The sequence below is a fragment of the Pseudopipra pipra genome, chromosome 9 (genome assembly GCF_036250125.1).
Source record: "Pseudopipra pipra isolate bDixPip1 chromosome 9, bDixPip1.hap1, whole genome shotgun sequence".
NCBI lineage: Eukaryota > Metazoa > Chordata > Aves > Passeriformes > Pipridae > Pseudopipra > Pseudopipra pipra.
Window position 1 is genome coordinate 28,697,288 of NC_087557.1, and position 18,613 is coordinate 28,715,900.

An 18,613-nucleotide genomic window follows, 5' to 3' on the forward strand; every position below is an offset into this window, starting at 1 on the left:
AGTTAAATAAGAATGTTCTTTTGAAAGAAAACTCCAGTGTCTCTTTTCCCCCCCACCCAGTTGTTTCCTCTGCACAGTCTGGTGACACAGCCTGCCACAAACATGCCTTGGAGTTTGAATTATAATACAATACACATCTTCATTTTGCCCAGGCCTGAAGCTCCATTTGGGTTATTCTGATGATTAAATCAATAGATTAATTGGTATTCTTTGACAGACAGCCCTCTTCCAGGTTAATTCTTAATCTTGTTAATGCAGGCAGGTGCAAGGATAAAAAGTGAAACAGATACGATGAGAAGATTAGCTTTGCCATAAGGCAGGCTGGATTTTCTCAGACAGGCATCCCATAGGAGTAATTTAAATGTCTAAGTTAAGATACTTAATGGTGTTTAAGTTTTTAATGTAATGTCTACAGGTACTCCTCAAGCTTTTTCCCTAACAAGGAAATTCAGAATAGAAAATATATTTTCTTGTTACACCAGGCTGATTCTTGCATGAAAACATAAACCTGTCAACAACACCCTCCTCCTTTCCCTTAGGTTTGTCCTGGCTCTCCTGTTTATTCAGTCAGTAGTTTGTGTGGAAACAGGGGAAAAAAAATCAAGAATAAGTATCTATAGGTATAAATTTGAACTAGGTGTTGGCACATTGGATGGGAAGCCAGAACAACTGGGTGTCCTTGCCACTTCAGCCCTGAGTGTCTCTGTGACTCTGCCTCATGGCTTTCCCTCTTCTGTTCCTCGATTTTTAACCCCCTGCCAAAGATATTAAGACTGGTTGAATGTTGGAGTTCTGTGTGAATGAGAGTTTAGTGTAAATGAGATTGGATAGAGGTGTCTGTAAAGTGAGAAGTACAGAGGTGGCTCTTAAGAATTTACTGGAGTTACTTAGAGTGGTTAAGAGCATATTAGAAGAGGTGTGTGACCTTTAGATATCAAGATTTCCTTTTAGTGTGACCACTGCATGAAATGAAATAATCTGTGTGCAGCTTGTGCAGAAATGCCTGGGAGGTTGATTCTTCCTAGGGTACCTACTGTCCCTCTGGTGTTTGTTGTGCACTCTCCCTGCCTAAGATTGATGGAGCTGTCCCTGATCATGGCTCCAGAAACTTTGCTTCCTATTCAGAAATGGGACCTTCTTGGCAAAACCAGTGAAACTCTTCTTCTGAGGAATTCTCTGTTCAGTAAAAGAAAACCAGAGAAAGAGGTGAAATAAAGACAAGACAAAAAAAAATAAAAGTTTGGCTATGTTAGTAAATTTAGCTATGTTAGTGTGACTCTGCAAATTGTAACTGCTTGAAAGAAGGTTGCTGCCTAAAATTGTGGACAATTAAGATAAAGCTAGCTTGCACAAACAAAAGGACTGCCAGGAAAGCGGGAAAGACTTTTAGCACTTAACATTGCAAGGGAGATAGAAGGAGGGGTGGGGAGAACCTAAGCTCTTTGAAATGATAAAACTTTATGTAACTACTCTATAATAGTAAGAATAGGAGGCAGGCAACCAAATGTCCATTTAGATAAGGCAGACTTCATAAAGAGTGTAGATAACTTTGAAACTCACTGTATAAAAAGCTGTTGTGTTTCTTTTCTCAGCGGACATGCATGGGGGGACAAAATCCCCTGGCATTTCCCCAGCCCTAATACAAGTGTGCTTTATATATATACATATACATATATATATATATATATTGTTTAAGGATTTCTTTGAATCAGAGGCAAGTTCCAAAATGCCTGATGTGTTTTTTATTTTCTCTGTCATGAATTTAAAAAGCGTGGCAGAATAGCTGAGTGAAGTGTAGGCATTTCTTGGAAGCAAACAGTTGATCTTATGCTTGTTACTATGGTAGCTGCATGTCACCTTGCCAATTACTAGATTAGCAGTGATTACTAGTTATGCAGTCACTATTATCCCTAACGATATCAGTCCCTAAGTTCTGCTGTATCAGCCACTGACTCTTGAAAACGATGACAGATGTTACTCAGTAAATTACTTCAAACTCCACTTTTTGCATAATTGAAAAAATGATATTTCAAAGTACCTGTCATCTTACAAAAAACACAGCATGAATGATAATGGGATTCTGTAAAATGTTGATATCCCCCACTGAGGAATGGACCATGATATTTTAAAGCAAATAGAACAGGTAACTTAGTTTGCACGTGCTGAACTTCGCAGGGGATTATGTCTTACTCTATTTCCAAAGTCTTCTTTTTAAAAGAAGATGATGGAGGTCGATTATGTTGTCATCATAGTACAATTTTTAACTGTGCAGGCTTAAAGTGGTAGAATATAATAAAAAAAAACCCAACATGTCCAGGGAGGACTAGTTTCCTTCTGGTTTATGTGCTGTGTACTTACTGTGCAGTGAACAACAGAGTTTTCATATGCCTGGAGGCTGGATGTGACCTTGTGCCAGCAGAGATCACAAATGAGTTGAAACCTTCAGTGAAACTCTGTGGTCTAAATAGTATTTGTATAATGTGGTGCAATGTTCTTATTACTACAGCTGATTGAGAGTTCTCTCAAAGTAAGCAAGTGACCAGCTCAAATCCGCAGCTTCTTTAGTATTTTTTAAGTGTAATTTAAAGATTGAAAGAACTGTTTTGCAAAACATAACTTACAGGTTACAAATAAGCGAAACCTTTCAAGACCATGCTTGTAACTCTTTTCTGGAGGATGCTGTCAAAGTTGACCATGACTATGTGTTCATCTATGATCCTTTTGCTTGTTTCCTCTCTGTGGTTATCTCCACTGGTTTAATTAAAGTCACAGGTTGCATTTTCCCCTTAGCTCACATGGTGAACTGCTTTTGGCAGGAATTGTCTTCGAGAGTTTTCTCTGAGTGTTCAGTGGCCTGTGTCTGACTGGGGTCTTCAGACACTGCAGTAATACAGATAACATTGCTATCTACAGGCATATGCTCCATCTGCACTTTTGAGACTAAAATAGCAAAGCTGATCTCATTACATTAAATTTTCCACCCTGGCAAGTGGCTGTTCAAAGGGGAGAAGCAGAAGATCTGAAAGCATCTGATCCTGGTGTTTGGACACTTGTAATCCTGGATATTTAGTTATTAATTTGATTTGTACATGACAAAGATTGTAAATGTTTCCTTCCAAATTTCTACATCATCAAAAGCACATTCCCTGTTTCAGTGTGCTCTGTGTGCAGAGTAGGCAGTGAGTCTCACCATAACTCCATTCACTACCAGGGATTTGCAGGATGCAGACTCTTCCATGGAGATGACCTCTATATCCTGCTTGAATCAGGTCCAAGATAATTCACATTCTGCCTTGACTGTTAAATTGACTGCAGCAGTGTTTATGCATGGCATCCATCCGTTTTCCTGTGCTGAGAGTTGTACTTGGATCCTGTTTGATTCTCATGCTGTGCTTTGTCCTCTGACATGACAAGAGATGGAGAGATCCTAGGGAAGGGAACAAAGGTGACCTCCCCTCCCCATGGGAGGATGCTGCTCTGGTGGTTCATTTCCCAGCACTGGCTGAATTTGCTGCAGGTTTGCTGTAAAGTGAGCTCTCTTCTGAGCCTGTCTTAACCTGGCTGCAGTGCTTCTGTTGTGACTGGAATCATTCCTAGGAGAATGTGGTTATATCTCTAGAGAGGGAAGGTGTAAATATGCAAAGGTACCCCTTATGACGTATTCACAAATGAACTGGAAAGTAACAGGTGGATGCAATGAGGGGTTACAGAGAAGAAATGGGATTTCTGGTAGTAACCAGGTTTCTTGTGGATCACTCCATCCTTATGTGCTATGGGTAATTTTTCCCATTCTCCTCCCCCTCCCCAAACAGAACTGGTGAAACTCTATTTTTAATTCTTTCTAATGCTCCTTCTACACTGGATATTTCTATTTTAAATACCTTTTGTTGTTGTTGTTGTTGCTCTACATTGTTCACCTCTAAATTGCTCCAAAGTAAATGAAGCTGATTAATGAGCCTGGCAATGTGCAGGGCTAGGATTTGCTGTATTGTGGTCCAGTGATACTTTATTACTGTGTAAGGTTTTATGGAGTGTGGTACATGGAATTTCGTCATGTGATTTTTTTATTATGTTGACTTCTTCAAAGCTTAAGGAAAATTAAATTCTAAGAAGTGTAAAACCACTCTCGCTTGCAATGACCTTAAGCTAATTATACTTCAAGGATAATATATTAGCCCTCTCCCAGAAAGGGACAGCACTCTAGTCAGTCTAGTCCTAGTCCTCTACAAGAGGACTTGCTTTGGTTGCCTGAATTCGATTTTGATGCCCATGTAGCTAAACCAAGGAAATCTCCAGTGTAAGAATGCTTCAGTTGGTTTAAAACTGGGGGTTTTGTGTCTGACTTAGAGGTGTGAAAACTAAAACCACAAAACCAGCATGAAATTATGAAGTGTCTCATATATTTAAGTAGCTGTGTGATAAAGCAGTGACGGGGGGAAGGTTTTTGCCGTGCAGTTCATCTTTAAGCAGTGAAGCATCTGTCATCCAGATGTTTAAGGCTTCCTCCCTCTTCCTGGGGATTCACTGTCCTTGTGTGCTGTTTGAGCAGCCTGGGCAGGTGTCCCTGTCCATGGCAGGGGGTTTGGAACTGGGTGCTCTTTAAGGCCCTTCCAACCCAACCCATTCTGTGATTCCATGATTATCACAGGTCGTGGAATCACATATCCAAGATTCAGCCTCTTTGCAGACCTGTGCGTGAGCTTCAGTGGTTTAGATCTTGTTCATTTTTTTCAATTTTCATGTTGAAGTCACGAATGCCAGATAACTTGGCACGTCATAGTATGACAGAAACCACCTCAGGAAGCAGCAAATTCCTGTACTTTGACGTAATGTGTCAAAACCCTTGAGGTTTAGGACAGATGTGCTCTTACTTATTTCTAGTGAGGTGGCAGCCAAAAGAAAATCATATCTTGTTTTTTGACAATAGCCAAACATTCATGATTAATTTAAGGGAGTCTGAAATGCAGCTTAAAAGTTCTCACTTTTTAGGTTTTAATCACAACTACCACAACATCTGTGCATTTAATTTAAAAAGGCAGAGCTTTTAGCACTTTTTTTCTGTTCCTTTGCCATGTTTCATTCCACTAGTATCTACATGCCTTCCAGAATGTAGCACTTGACGTGGTGATCTGTCCAGGGTTTGTTCTTTCATCTCTTCCCAGGGAAGCAGTATCTAAGCAGCAGATTGATTTTTTTTTTTTTTTAAGAGGAATTTTTTTTTTGGGGGGGGTGTTGCTTAAAGGGGAAAAAAAAAGTTTTTTGTGTATTTTTCAGGAAAGGAAAAAGTCAAATGCTCACACATGAAATGGAAATTGAATTTCTTTATCTTTTTGGCGGCTGTTGGCTGAATTCAATTTTTGGACCAATCTCCTCCCAGGGCAGCTTCTACCATAAAAGAAAGAGCTGTTTTGTGAAAGAAAAATCAAACTATTGATTATAAATTTGTTTTAGATTTTTAGTTTTATTTTCAGATATTAAATAATTTATTTTGTGGTTGTTATCCATTACACTTTCCCAATACTTTCTTCTGTCTATCAGCTGCTCTCCATCCATGGTCTGACTCATAGTGCAGAAGGCTGGAAGTGTGCACATACATAACAAAGAAGAGCTGGAGGTGTATTTTGTCTTGCTAGTGTTTGAGACCTCTCTCTGAGATCTCTGTCCAGGAGCTAGGAAGAATTGATCTTTGTGGGGATCTGTGAACAGGGTGGGTAAAGGCAGCTCTGTTTATTGGATGTATTCCCAATAAATAAGGCAAAACTCTGCCTTGGGCTGTGTCATCTCTTAAAGCTGAGTGAGCAGTTGCCCTGCTGTTGTCAGCATCAAATACTCACATGGGATGAATTTGCTGTTGCAAAAAAAACCTGCATCCACTGCATTTTGTGTGGTGGTTCTTGTGAATAACCCGTGGATTGCTGAGGTGAGAAAGGCCACTGCTTTTCTAGTGGCTTCATTGGTTTCTACAGAATGGGAACACAGACCATAAAGGGACAATGTGACTGTAATGCACGTTGTGTTCCTGCACAATAAAACGTGGCTGGATGAGGTGTGAATTGCTGTATGTCAGCTCAGAAAATGGCAAATATGGAGCTGACTATTCTCTGTACTCCCCCTTGCCCCTTCAGGAACACCCTGTGGTTATACAAATATTGCCTTTGCATGGTTAAACAGATGCTTCTGAGAGTAGTGTCACAAGTTATATCAAGTAAGATATCCTTATACTGGCACAATCATTTACTTTCCAGGAGATGTTCAGGTTGGGGGTTTTTTTAATTTATTTTTTTTTTAATCAGTTAACCAACTACAATTATGTTATCAGTAGAAAATGTATATAAATGGGATTTGTATTTAAAATAATAACAGTTATTTTGCTTCTGATCATTCTAGCAGAAGCACCTGAAAAATGTGACAATTTTTGGTTTATGTATTTGAAAGTGGATAAAATACCATGCTGGGTATTTTTTTTTCATCTTTACTATTGAGAAGAACAAAGGTGAGGCAGGAACTGAAATGAAAGGGTTTAGGACATGAGATCTTGCAAGTGATGCTATTCAGGAGCAGTGGCTTGTGTTATCTAAAAGCAGTCCTTTTAAGCAGTTCTTGTCTACCTGCATAGCATGTGACACTTTAAAATTAACATGGGAGCACCACATTTGCTAATAATTAAATGAAGCAGTAGCTTCTTAGCAAAGATACATTATTCAGCAATTTGCATTAACAATAGGCAGTGGAATGCCAGCCTAGGCAGGTAAGATGGCAGGTGTGGAGCAGTTGGAAGTAATCAGAAAAACATGTTTATTTTATGGGAGCAGCACTTTGTACAGAAGATATGCAGAATGAATTATTTATAGTTCCTGTCTCTTCTGACAATGTGTTCCTTGCATGTCGGTTTGGTGAAAGATTGGGTATTTTATGTCTCTTTCTAAAATTCTTTGCCTTGAAATTATATCTAATCTCACTGCTAGGAAAAGTTTGCCAGGGGTTGGCAAAGGGAATGTCCTCCTGAGCGTGTAACAACATGAGATTTGGTGATTTAATTCTAAAGAGGAAAAGCCAGAAACCAAATGCCAATTAATTTCTTTTCTCTGGAAAGTTTCACAACCTTTGGTTAGTCATCAGCTTTTAGTTTCCTCTAAATCTATTGTTTAGCCAGATTGAAACGGAATTATTTTCTTGGAATGATGAGATGACATTACATTTAAGAAATAACAATGTCTATCTATTAACTCTTTAATATACATATTAAATAGTGGTATTACTACTGCTATCATTGAGACCAGTATGGTACTGCTTGGTGTATTTTGAATAATTATTATTACATTATTTTACATTAGATTATGAAATTATGTGCTTTTGTTTTATGTATGTACTCCTCAAAATTGCCATGATCCGGCCCTTCTTCATAACTGGAAATCACTTTATCTTTTGAATTAATTGAGAAAGGCTAGAAGGCTTTCATGTTTTCATGTGCTGTGTTCTGCTGTGGGATGCAGTTAAACTAGAATAAAATTCCTATATGATTTTGTTTGTTTTGATTTGTCAGGGAAATAAATATTTCAATTCCAAGTTACATGTGTCCACACTGGGGCATATCTGATTATTAAAATTCCTTATAGTTTTACTAAACTTTTCTAGCTCAGTCCTCCCTGCCAAGTGGGTAAGTTGTGTACAAGTTACTGTATGTCGGGTGATCTTTTGTAATTTTCCTGTGTTTGCATTCAACTGTGACAAGCTAGTCAGGTAAAAACGAGCTGTTAACAGAAGAGAGCTTTCTATTAGTGCTTCTCATGTGGAGACAAAAGTAGCATTTTAAAAAATGGAATGGAGAATGAGACTGACTCATTCTGTGGGATCCTTGGGAGCTGTGTAATGTGGGGAAAAAACTAGTTGAAGACATATCTTTGGTAATTGGGGTATGGAAATTTTGCCAAAAGAAAAACTTTTGTAACTTTTTTTTCCATATTATTACTGAGAGAATTTCAGGCAGCTGTCTCTGTCCCTCTCTATCACTTTTCTGTCTCTTCTTCATTTTCTTCCACAGGGCATAAAAATGTTTTACAGAAAAGAATGAGTTTTACCCTACTAAATGTTTTTCTTGAGAAGGGAAGTGGGAAGAGAAAAGGGACACTGAACATTCCAAACAAGAGAAAAAAAAATGGCACCTTTGGGAACACTTCTTGAACAGCATCCTTACTTCAGGGTCTATGTTCTCTCAGCCAGCACTAAATAATCTGTAGCTGTTACAGGCGCCTGGAATTCTGTCTCTGCAGTTCACAACCCTTATTATGAAATGCAGTTTATGCCGTGTTTTTACTTTGTGTTTGCTGCCACTTGCCCACTCATATTTCATTAAACCAATTAAGGTATTTTAGTGGTTTTACCAGGTCACTTGGGGTGAAAATGGAGAGCTGAGGACCTGGAAATGTCATAGAAGATTCCCCCACTGTAACCACACTTCCTCCTGAGAATCCTGGGGAAATATGGGGACTCGGTCGCCTCATCTGTGACTTGGTGTGGTATTTCAGGTGAGGGTTGAAAAATGAGCATTTTTGAAAATTCAGCTTTCAGTATTTGCTAAAACTAATGTTACAGTTGATGGCACTTAATGAACTAACAGGAAGATCAGCTGTGCTTTTCTGCCCACTGAAATCTTGCGTGAGGCCTTATTACTGCTCACCACTCATTGGTTCCAGGGGGAGAAGCTGATGTTGGTGTACTTGTTCTGAATGCAAACTGCAAGGGCTGCTGGAGCTCCTCTGTTTTGCCTTTTACCTCAGATCATCAGCTTCAAATCTGCCTGAGGCCTCTGCAGCGCGGAACAATTGTACAGCGAAAAGCGCGTCCCCCGAAAGGCAGATATTGTGGAGGTCACAGATATGTGGAAATGGATTGTAGTTCGGTTTTAGCCTCAACATCTGCAGGGAAGCATTATCAGTGACACTGAAAAGAAAATGCAGTTTGACGGTGTTGCTTTTTTTAAGTTTGATTTTGGTCTGTTTGCCCAATCTTGCTCACAAAGGGAAGTCCTAAGCCCCTCATGAAAAAGGTCAGAGAGTTGGATTTGCTTCTGGGCCTCAAGGCGAGGTACCGTGGCTTGTCATGGCTTTGCTAATGGCAACACTAAGCCACTGTCGTTGTGTTTGTAAATCGTCTTGTGAAGCATAGCATGAAAGTGCTCCAAAGCAATCCATGGAAAAATGTCATCCGTTTTTGGAAATGAATGTTCTTGAAAGAAGGAAAGTGGAAAACTCATCAGTGGGAGGTCTACTCAGGGAGTGTCTGGGTGGAAATAAAATATAACAAACCCCTGAACATTCAATTGATTAAAAAATTATTTAATGTGAGGAAACATTTATTTTCTTGTCCCAAATGAAAATGAGTTTTCAAATTGTTGTTCAGTCTTCAAGGTCTAGGTCTCTAGCACCCTGAGATGTGTGATGACTAGTCATATGTTTCTTCAATCACTAAAGAGTTCTGAAAATAGCCATGCACTTTATTAGTTGTTACTTTTATTGTTTATCAGTATTTTATGATTAACAACAAGAAAACTGCTGTTTTCATCAAATCATAGAATGGTTTGGGTTGGAAGGGACTTCTAAAGGTTATCTCATTGCTTGGACCAAAAATGTTATGTTAACGTTGATCTAATATTTCCATTTAGTGGGCACAGGATTGTTTTGGTTCAAAATAGTCATTAATCATCTTATATAAACGAGTTATGCTTTGTTTTTCAAGTCAACACTTGTGACCTCTCATCCAAATGAAATGGGAAGAATTGCTTTACTTTCGTAGCACTGCCATTGCTTGACTTCATCTTTCCTACCATCTGCAGCTGGGAAAAAAAAGTGAAATTATAGGATCTGTATTGAATCGTGGGTATGGTATTCCAGACGACTGGAAAGACAAGAGCTATTTTGCATACTTCTGTAGCTGCTAGACAAGCAGAGTGCAGAGGAATGTAATTGGTAACCAACTCGCTGTCTGGATGATGTTCTTTAATATACTCTTGAGTAAAAAGCATAAATTATTTTAGTGCTTTAATAAGCTTGTTTCCTTTCAGGAGTTTAAAACTACTTATAAATTCAGTAAGAAAGGTATTAAGACTTGAAAGAACGAGTCAGGTTTTGCTGTTTTTTTTTCTGTGAAAAGTTCCTTCCTAATATTCCATTTATATGATTGCAGACTATGATAATAACTTAATTAGTGTTATACATGTACAGTATTGTTATGTATATGTAATATACTTGCTTAATAGTTTCCTTGGTTTTGTACTTCTATTAGTCATCTATTTGTGGAGCAGTCCATGAGGAAAGGTAATGATATATAATAAGGGCTTCTTTCCAAAGCTGTGGAAAGAAGTAATTAAACTTAATTGAAGTAATTTCTTTGAAGTATAATAGCAGATGCAAAGGACTAATTCAAAGCAGATTAAGGCAATGAATGCTTTGAATTGCTAGCCTGCAAATAGATAAGTATTACTGTTAGTTAAATAAACTTATATGGAAGTGTCTTCTGAAATCTGAGTCTGGGGATCAGGTCTAAAAATAGATAGTTGGGTTAAGGTTTGATAAGGGATGTCACTTCTGTTTCCTAATTTATTACACTCTGCCAGTCAGAAATGAAATCTCAGAAATGCTGTGTGTGTCTTATCAAACAAGTGCAATAGAACTGGGAATTAGCCTGGGCTGTCCCTGAAAGTTTTTTGATGGTAACTTAATCATCAGCTGTGGCAAGCTCTCAGCTGGAAATTATAGGAAAAAAAATACATTAATTATTCTGAAATAAAACTATATTGTATTTAGAAATGTTACCTGAGAAGTCAGAAGTTTTCTTGTATCTTTGTACTGTCATTTTCCTACGGATTTCAAATGTTCAGTTGGTTTTACATTAGGAGCTTAAATCAGGCTTATTTTTGCAATAAAAAGGAAAACATATGGATTGCTCTTGCATCAGAGACTGAATATGAAAGTTGCATTAAAAAAACCCAGGTAAGATAAAGTTAGCTTTTACAGCACGTTTTTATTTCTTTGCAGAATGGATGCAAACAGGAGAACATGAAACATAAATCTGAAATTTTGTTTTCTTATTTTTTAGATCTTCAGAACTGGTAGTTTCTTTCCACCTGCACAGTGATTCTAAGTAAAAAACAACAACAACAAAAAAGATGTTGAATATCTCAACTGCTCTGTCAAACTCCAGAGTAGCTAGGTGTGATTACATCCTTTTCTCCCCACACCCACGATGGGGAAAAAAAATATAGGAGTGAGAGCTGTGAAAGACAACCATCCTCTGAATTGGGCTGATGGGCTGAGCGAGGTGGTAGGAACTGAGAGGAAAGCAGGGGCAGTCCCTGGCTGCATATGCATGGGGAAATAGGCTTTTCCAGTACTGAAGTGGTGAAATGAGATTAGCTATGTGCAGACTGGAAGTTGTCTACCATTAGAAAGAAATAACAGAGTGGTAGTCTGGGCTTTTTTCTGGTTTAGTTTCGTTGTTGCTACTGAAGCAGTAAACAAGTGTGGGCAAGTAGAGTGGGATTTGCTGCAGAACTGTAAGAGGGACTGCACTTTGAATGTTTTCTTGGGGTTAATTTGTATCTTAGACTGTTGGTGACTCAGGGCACAGGTGGGGTTTTGTATGCATCATGCAATAGGCTGCATCACCAGGGGTTTCTGAAGTCTTTTCCCTGTGAGAGGAAGGAAAAGTTGGCTTCTCCTTTCTCTGTTACAACAGTGTTTGTTCTATGTGTGCTGGTTGACAAAATACAGATCCAAACACCTTTTTTTTTTTTTTTTACTTCTGTTTCTTGTTCTGCTGAGAGAAACATTGTTCCGTGAAAGCCAGCTGTGGGAGGGCTGGTTGTGTGGTGTGAAGGGTTTGCCTCCCAGGCTGTGTGTGCCTGCGGTTCCTTTGCCAGGGGAGCGGGGCCGTGGGGGTGTTGCTGCCTCTCCACAACGGATGGCACCTGGGCTGGCTGAATAAATGAGGTGCCCGAAGGCATTTCTTGTAATGACAACCTGTCATCTGGCTTAATTAAGGCCTCTTTTCAAAAGAGAGGTCTTTAACTAATTTATGGATTTTTAGAGCTTGTCTCTTCCCTGGTAAATGTAGGTACCCAGTGGAGATCAGGGCTTGCCCCTGTTCCTTTTCTGCCATGGGCCAAGAATAATTCTGAAGTGTGGCAAAGCAGATGGAACAGACTTTGTTGGATGCTAGGTGAGTTTGTCCTCTGTCCTCATTCCCTAGAACAGATAGCAAGTGTGTCTATGGGAAGTTGGGGGTTGTGTGCTTTCTTTCTATAGGAACTAAAATTAGAAGTGGAAAAATCCCAAAGTCTGATGTTTCTCATTTGCAAAGGATAGTGGGAGACAGATAACCACCCACTAATGTCCTAGTTGTTAGAAAATAAAAGTCTTATGAGTCTGAGGGAACTGATTTTGCCTAACCTGGAAAAGCAAAGACCTAGGGAGTAGCTTCTAGCAATCTAGGATTAGAGAAGATGGAGGCAGGTTTTTTTCAGAGGACGATAGTGGGAAGAGTCACGAGCTGCAACGAGGAAAATTCCCATTGGATATAAGGAGAAGAAGTATGCAGTAAGACTTGAATATTACTGGCACAGGGGCCTGGCATAAACAGCTTTGGAATACTCAAGACTCAACACGGCAAGGCCCTGAGCAATCTGATGTGACTTTGAAATGAAGCCTACTTTAGGCAGAGGGTTTGACAAGGTGATGTCTAGAGGTCTCCCAGTGTCGATTATTACGAGATTTTATGCTTTCTTCAGTGCTCCTGCTGCTATTTGTAATGTTAATTGTAGTGTACCATATGTAGCAGGTTTATTGAAACATATCTAATGGCTGTGTTAACAGAATCATCCTCACCCGAGGGCAGGCTAAGAATTTTGAGTTCTTTCATTAATCTTGCTGACATAGCATAGTGTTACCTCCAGAAGGTAAAAACATTGGAAGTTTAATTTATGTGTAGAGGGGTAGATTGAAGAGCTGGAAACAGTGGCCCTTCAGTCATGAAGTACAGGAGCCATTTACCAACTGGCTTAGGGCATGAGTAAATTACTGACTGGCTATTGTGAGTGTGACATTCTTGATCCTTTTCCCTACAATTAAGTGCAAGCTTCTCTTGAAAGGAATTATGGTTTGCAATACTCTTAAGAATGCTTAAAGGGTTGTATTTGGCAGAAGACTTTAATGTGACACGGGTGGATTTTTTTTTTTGTCCTAGAGCCTAAATTTAATTTGTTCATGCATAATGCACTCAGTTGAGAATTTTCTGAAGTGGTGAAGTGTAACTCTTTCTGCATGTGTTCAACGAGACAGGAAAATCTGTCTAAGCTGAGAAGCTTCTAGTAATTTGATGGTTTGTGAGAGAGCAAGTGCCAACTCAGTCCTATCTCTTTTCAGCTTTTCTTTCTGCAGTTCATTGACTCATCCTGCCTTGTTTTTCCCGAAGGGCACTATTTAAAACCTATATCCAGGGTTATTCAATTTTCACCAAGAAAGTTAAGTTTTATGTTATTATGCAAGAGAGACTACCTGCAATGAGGCTTACAGCTTACTATTGATATGGAAATTCTGTAGGGGTTTTTCTGGTGCTAAGCTTAAGTGAGGGAATGCTCAATATATATGCCTTTAATAGATCTGAGTATGATAAACAGGAGTGATTTATTCCAGCTGTCTGTTTCTGCTGAAATCCACACCTTTCCTTGATTTTCAAAGGTTGTAGAACTCAAAGGAAACTTTTGAGTTCTGCTAACCCAGGCTGTGCATGGCAAGACTTGTGCTATTTTAATTTCACAGCATTGTTTTTACTGGAATGGTAGAATATACAATGTTTTTCATGAACAATGACTGCTAGATGTGCCCAAACCTAGTCTTACAGGTTTCAGAGAAGTTAGAGAAATGCTTTGTTATGTTCTCATCTTACATTTTTCTTGAGGAATATGATACAAATGTATTGTCAAGCTTCTTTGTTTTTTGTGTTTTGTTTTGTTTTGTTTTGTTTTTTTCCCTATTCACCGCTTGTTCACCACAGGTTAAAATCAACTGTCTACTGAAATGCTTACTGGTAAAGTTGTAGAATGTTTGTAGGAAACAAAGGCCAATCCAGTGGTGTCTGAAAAGTGAATTAATTCTAACGTTGTGGTCACAATTCTTTGCTTCAATGCTTTGGCTCTCCTGCTCGCAGTTCTTATTTGTCATCTGGAAAGGTTCAAATGACCATCCTCTGGCTAAGACGTGGCCATGTTTCATTTTTTTGGATACAGGGCTAAACTTAGTCCATATTCTCAGTCAAACCATGTAAATGGGGGGAGTTGTATGCTTTGCATCCCTCTGACTCTGGAGGTAAATGACTTATTTTTGCTTTTGCTCAAAGACAGAAAACAAACCCACAAGTTCTAGACTTTATTACAAGCACCCCACAGCTGCAGAATCAATTTTATTACAGGGAATAGTGTTTTGCAGGCCCACATTCAGTGGCAAATATTCAGTATTTTAAATAGATTGCTGTTTGTAAGACTGGCTTAGAATGCATGTGTTTGCATGCACATCCACATTCTGGTGGACAGATGATAAGGGCAAATGTCACTTCTGACTGTGTCCCTATATCCTCTGTCTTTATGGATTTAGCTTCTGGCTTTTCAATACTTTTCCCAGTTCCTAAATTTTTATTCCTTGGACATTGTCTGATATGGGCACAATATTTTTAATATTTTCCGAGTTTGAAAGACTGGAGGCCAAAAGTGGATTATTACACTTGGCTAGAATAAAGCCTCATTTTTAGCAGTTCTGATATTCAAGAGCAACAAAATATGCCAGATTTTCTAACTGAAAGGTCTGCATTCCACCTTACAGAAGCTGCAAATAAACACTTCTTTCTGTCAGTTCGTTGGTTTAGTTTCTGTTCTGTGCTAAGTGGATCAGAATTTTTTCCACTCTGGCTTAAGGCAAAACTCCCTGTTAGGTTCTCTCCTCTGGAGCTATAGCCAGAGATTTTTGTGCTGTTTTTTCTTCTCTCCAGAATCTTTCAGTATCTCCTTTTAGTAAAGGATATAAGCTAAAGGATATGTGAAACTATTGCCTGTACTGACACCTGGATTGAACAATACTGTTGTCTCCTTCAGCACCCTCTGGTATTTTAAGGAATAATTACTTAAAAAAAAAAAAGGCAGACTGGACATAAGTCAGAATAATGTCTTGTCTTAAATCCAGTTTATTGTCTCCTGTTTGGTTTTTGTCTAAGCAAAACAATGGTTTGGTGCAGTTTGCCAAGTGGTTGTATTAAATGCAAGTCTAACTTGGCTGTCAAGGACAGTATCCCAGAAGGGTCTTCTTGAATAACCTGCTACTTTCTGAGCCATCTAGTTAAATTTAGGATCTAAGAGAATAGGACACTGCAGATACTTTATTTACATGTTTGTTTTCTAATGGAGCAAGGTATTTTTTTCACTACAAATGATTTAACAACAGAAATTTCTAATCCTCCACAGGAGTTTGAAGTTTTAGTCTCTTAATTTGAGTTTCTCTTGTTCAGGCTTTTGCATGTTTCTAGGAAACTTGTGCAAGGTCAGCTCTGACTGTACTCAAATGGGATTAATTAGCCTGCTTTCTGTGAAGCTTGACCTGTACTGCCAGAAGAAAGGATCTCACTGCTTTCTTAAGCACTGCTTAACAGAGCAGTATTGTAAGTTAAAAAACAAAACAACACAACTTTTTGCTCTGATTTTTTCAAACTTGTTGGATCCTCAGGATTGTCTTACTGTAGCAATAACTTTCAGGGCAGATACATGAAGGATTCTTTAGTTTCAGTAATGAGACTGCTGGCTGTCCTGACATAGGGAATTGTGTTTGCTGTAAGCATTTTAAGTATTTTATTAGCCATTCAGGAGTTTGAAGCCATTTTATGTTATTTTGTTGCTTTTGAAGCAAACTGTGTTCTCCAGAGGACAGAGTGAAAAAAATTTTTTTGCGGTAGGAAAAGAACAGGGAGAGAATCATGCTGGGACAGAGAAATAAATATGGCAAGTATTTTGAGCAGTACTGAGTCACTCTATAAAGGTGTTGACAACAGGCTTGCATGCTTCTTTAAGTCAAAACACATTTCCATGGTAGAAGAGATGCAGCTCAGAGCTCCATAAAAATGTAGAAGATTATTGCTTCACTTATTTTTATCTGCTACCAGTAACCAGATTTCTCCATGAACTTCTTTGGAAGTTCAAGGCTTCACTGGAGTAAGAACAAACAGAATTGAATTCTGCAGGGCTTCTGCTCTTATTGAGGCTGCAAAGTAACAAGCTAACGCTCTGCACAGTATTTCCAAGGAAAAAAGCATAGCTTAACTGAGATCAGATGTGGTGACAAAGCTGTGTCCCAAGGCCAAGGTGTGTGGGTGTCATCAGTCAGGAAATGTCACGGTGGTCACGCCTGTGTGTCTTATTTGGGGACGTGTCTGACAGTTGAGTAATGAAGAACCAAGTTACTATATGCAAATCATAATTTAACAAAACGGAAAGAAGGTGTCTAATACTGGCTTACTTGATGGAGAAAATATTTATTTCTCTCTTTTTAAGCTGCTTGAAAGTGCTGGGATCTTGACTGTTTAACTGTGTCGTATAAAAGGTACTGTACAAACTCCCTTTTCCACACCGAGTCCAAAACACTGCTCACTGCTAGGGCATAAGTACATTGTAGAAACAGAAGGTAGGCTTTGAAAATCTGCAAATGAAACTGCAGATGGCAGGTCCTAAGGTAGTTGCAAAATTTCAAAGACTGTAAGAACCAGCCCCGTGTTTTAGAGGATCCTTCCAGGACCAAAGAAAGCAGGGAAGTCCCCAAGGGTCCAGTGCTCCTGTGGTGTTTCTCTGCCCCTGCTGTTCAGCTCTGCTAGATACCCAAGCGAATGTCCTCTCTGCTGTTTTCTGTCTGGCAGTCAGGGTAGCCTATAAATTGTTAATACATTCATCATGAGCTCTGAAGTAGTTACTACAGAGAGGACTGTTGCTATTTCAACTGCTGTGAAAATGTGTTTGTTTTGAGGGCTCCATAACTCGGAATAAATGTTTCATTAAATGTGTTATGAATGATGTATTTAACAACTGGAGCAGGTCAATAATCTTTAGAATTAAATTTAGTGGGGTTTTATTAAAGGTTGCCCATTTCAGTGGTGAATGGTAAGCATGTGGTGCTATAAACAAATGCTTCATATGGTCTGTTATGAGTGCTTTATTAAATTGCTAGTCAATAGCTGCACTTACCAAATGAACTTAATTAATTGTATTTATTTTTTCCTAAGGGTTTCACAGTTCATTATAAAAGATTTATTGAATGTATGTAAACCAGTTTAGTAAGCTATGTTCTGTCTCTTAAAATGAATGCATTGCTAGTAGGGCTTGGTATTGCTAACACTTGGTGTGAACAGTGTTTATAAGTTACTAAAACATCATCAGGAAATGCTTGTTTTTTGCACTTCCTTAGAAGTCATTGGAAATTACGTTTAAAACATTATATTCTGTCTGTAGAGTCTGATGCTTTCTGTAGTTCACGCTTACTGGTAAAAGCAGTTTGTGGGGATTTGTCCCATATACTATAGTCTTGTTTTCCTAGGAAGCAACAATGAATTCAACATTGCATATGGAAAAGATGACAGCAAAACCTGCTTCACAGGAACCATCCATCTATAAGAACAATGCATGTTGCACTATGACATTTTGAAACTTATCCTGCCTTATTTTCCAGCTGAAGATGGGTTGATGGATATTTTTTAAGACTGATATTTGGAGATGGGTTGTTTCCTTTCTCTGAGAATCATTCCCTTTTCTTTTTTTATATAGCATACCTGTCAGCAAAGAAGACAGTTTCTCTGCTTCAGTGACTGAAGCAGTCTTCAGTCAGAGAAAGAATAAATAGGGCATATTCTCATATTCAAGCTGGTCTTCATGGTTGTGGCTAATATTACGGGCAGCTGGGCTGTGAATATCCACAAGAACTGGTTTGTCTGGCAGAGTCACACTGGTGAAGGAAATAAGAACTTGGAGCAGAAACACTACCTACAGGCAGTCAGAAACCCATGGAGAAAGTGGGACTGGGAGCTGTGTGGTCCCTGCTTTGGGCCAAGGTCCTTATCCCATTCTAGCACTCATGTCTTTTTGTTTTCTTTTCCAGCAATGTCATGAATTAACATATTTAATTTTTATATTCCTTGGCTGACCCTCAAACTACTTTGGTCCTCAGCCAGTTGGTCCCATCGCCCTGCCAGTGTGCCCTCATCTCACTGTGGAGGCTGATTAGAGCTCCGTGGATGGGATTTTGTATGTGGGGCTGGCATCTGAAACAAGCTTTTAAAGCCTACCTTGGATGCAAAAAGTATTTTTGCTGACATCCTAAAACCCACTGAAATGCTTTTGTCTGAGGCAAGGATATGGGACTGCAGAGCTGAGTATGGATATTTATATGCAGCCTACAAGATAGAAAAGAAATGACACTTTATTTTTGATTGCTGTTCTGCAAAATGGCGTATATCACACATGAATAATTTATAATTTAAAAGCTTAGCTGTAAGTACCTTCAGAAAGTGCAGCTTCATGGGGATTGTTCCCCTG

General features: G+C 38.9%; 1 protein-coding gene across 1 annotated transcript in view; it reads left to right on the plus strand.

The window, feature by feature from the left end:
• Positions 1-18,613, plus strand: part of ST6GALNAC3 (ST6 N-acetylgalactosaminide alpha-2,6-sialyltransferase 3) — a 218,203-nt gene that overhangs the window by 1,857 nt on the left and 197,733 nt on the right. The gene's annotated exons all lie outside the window — the stretch shown is intronic.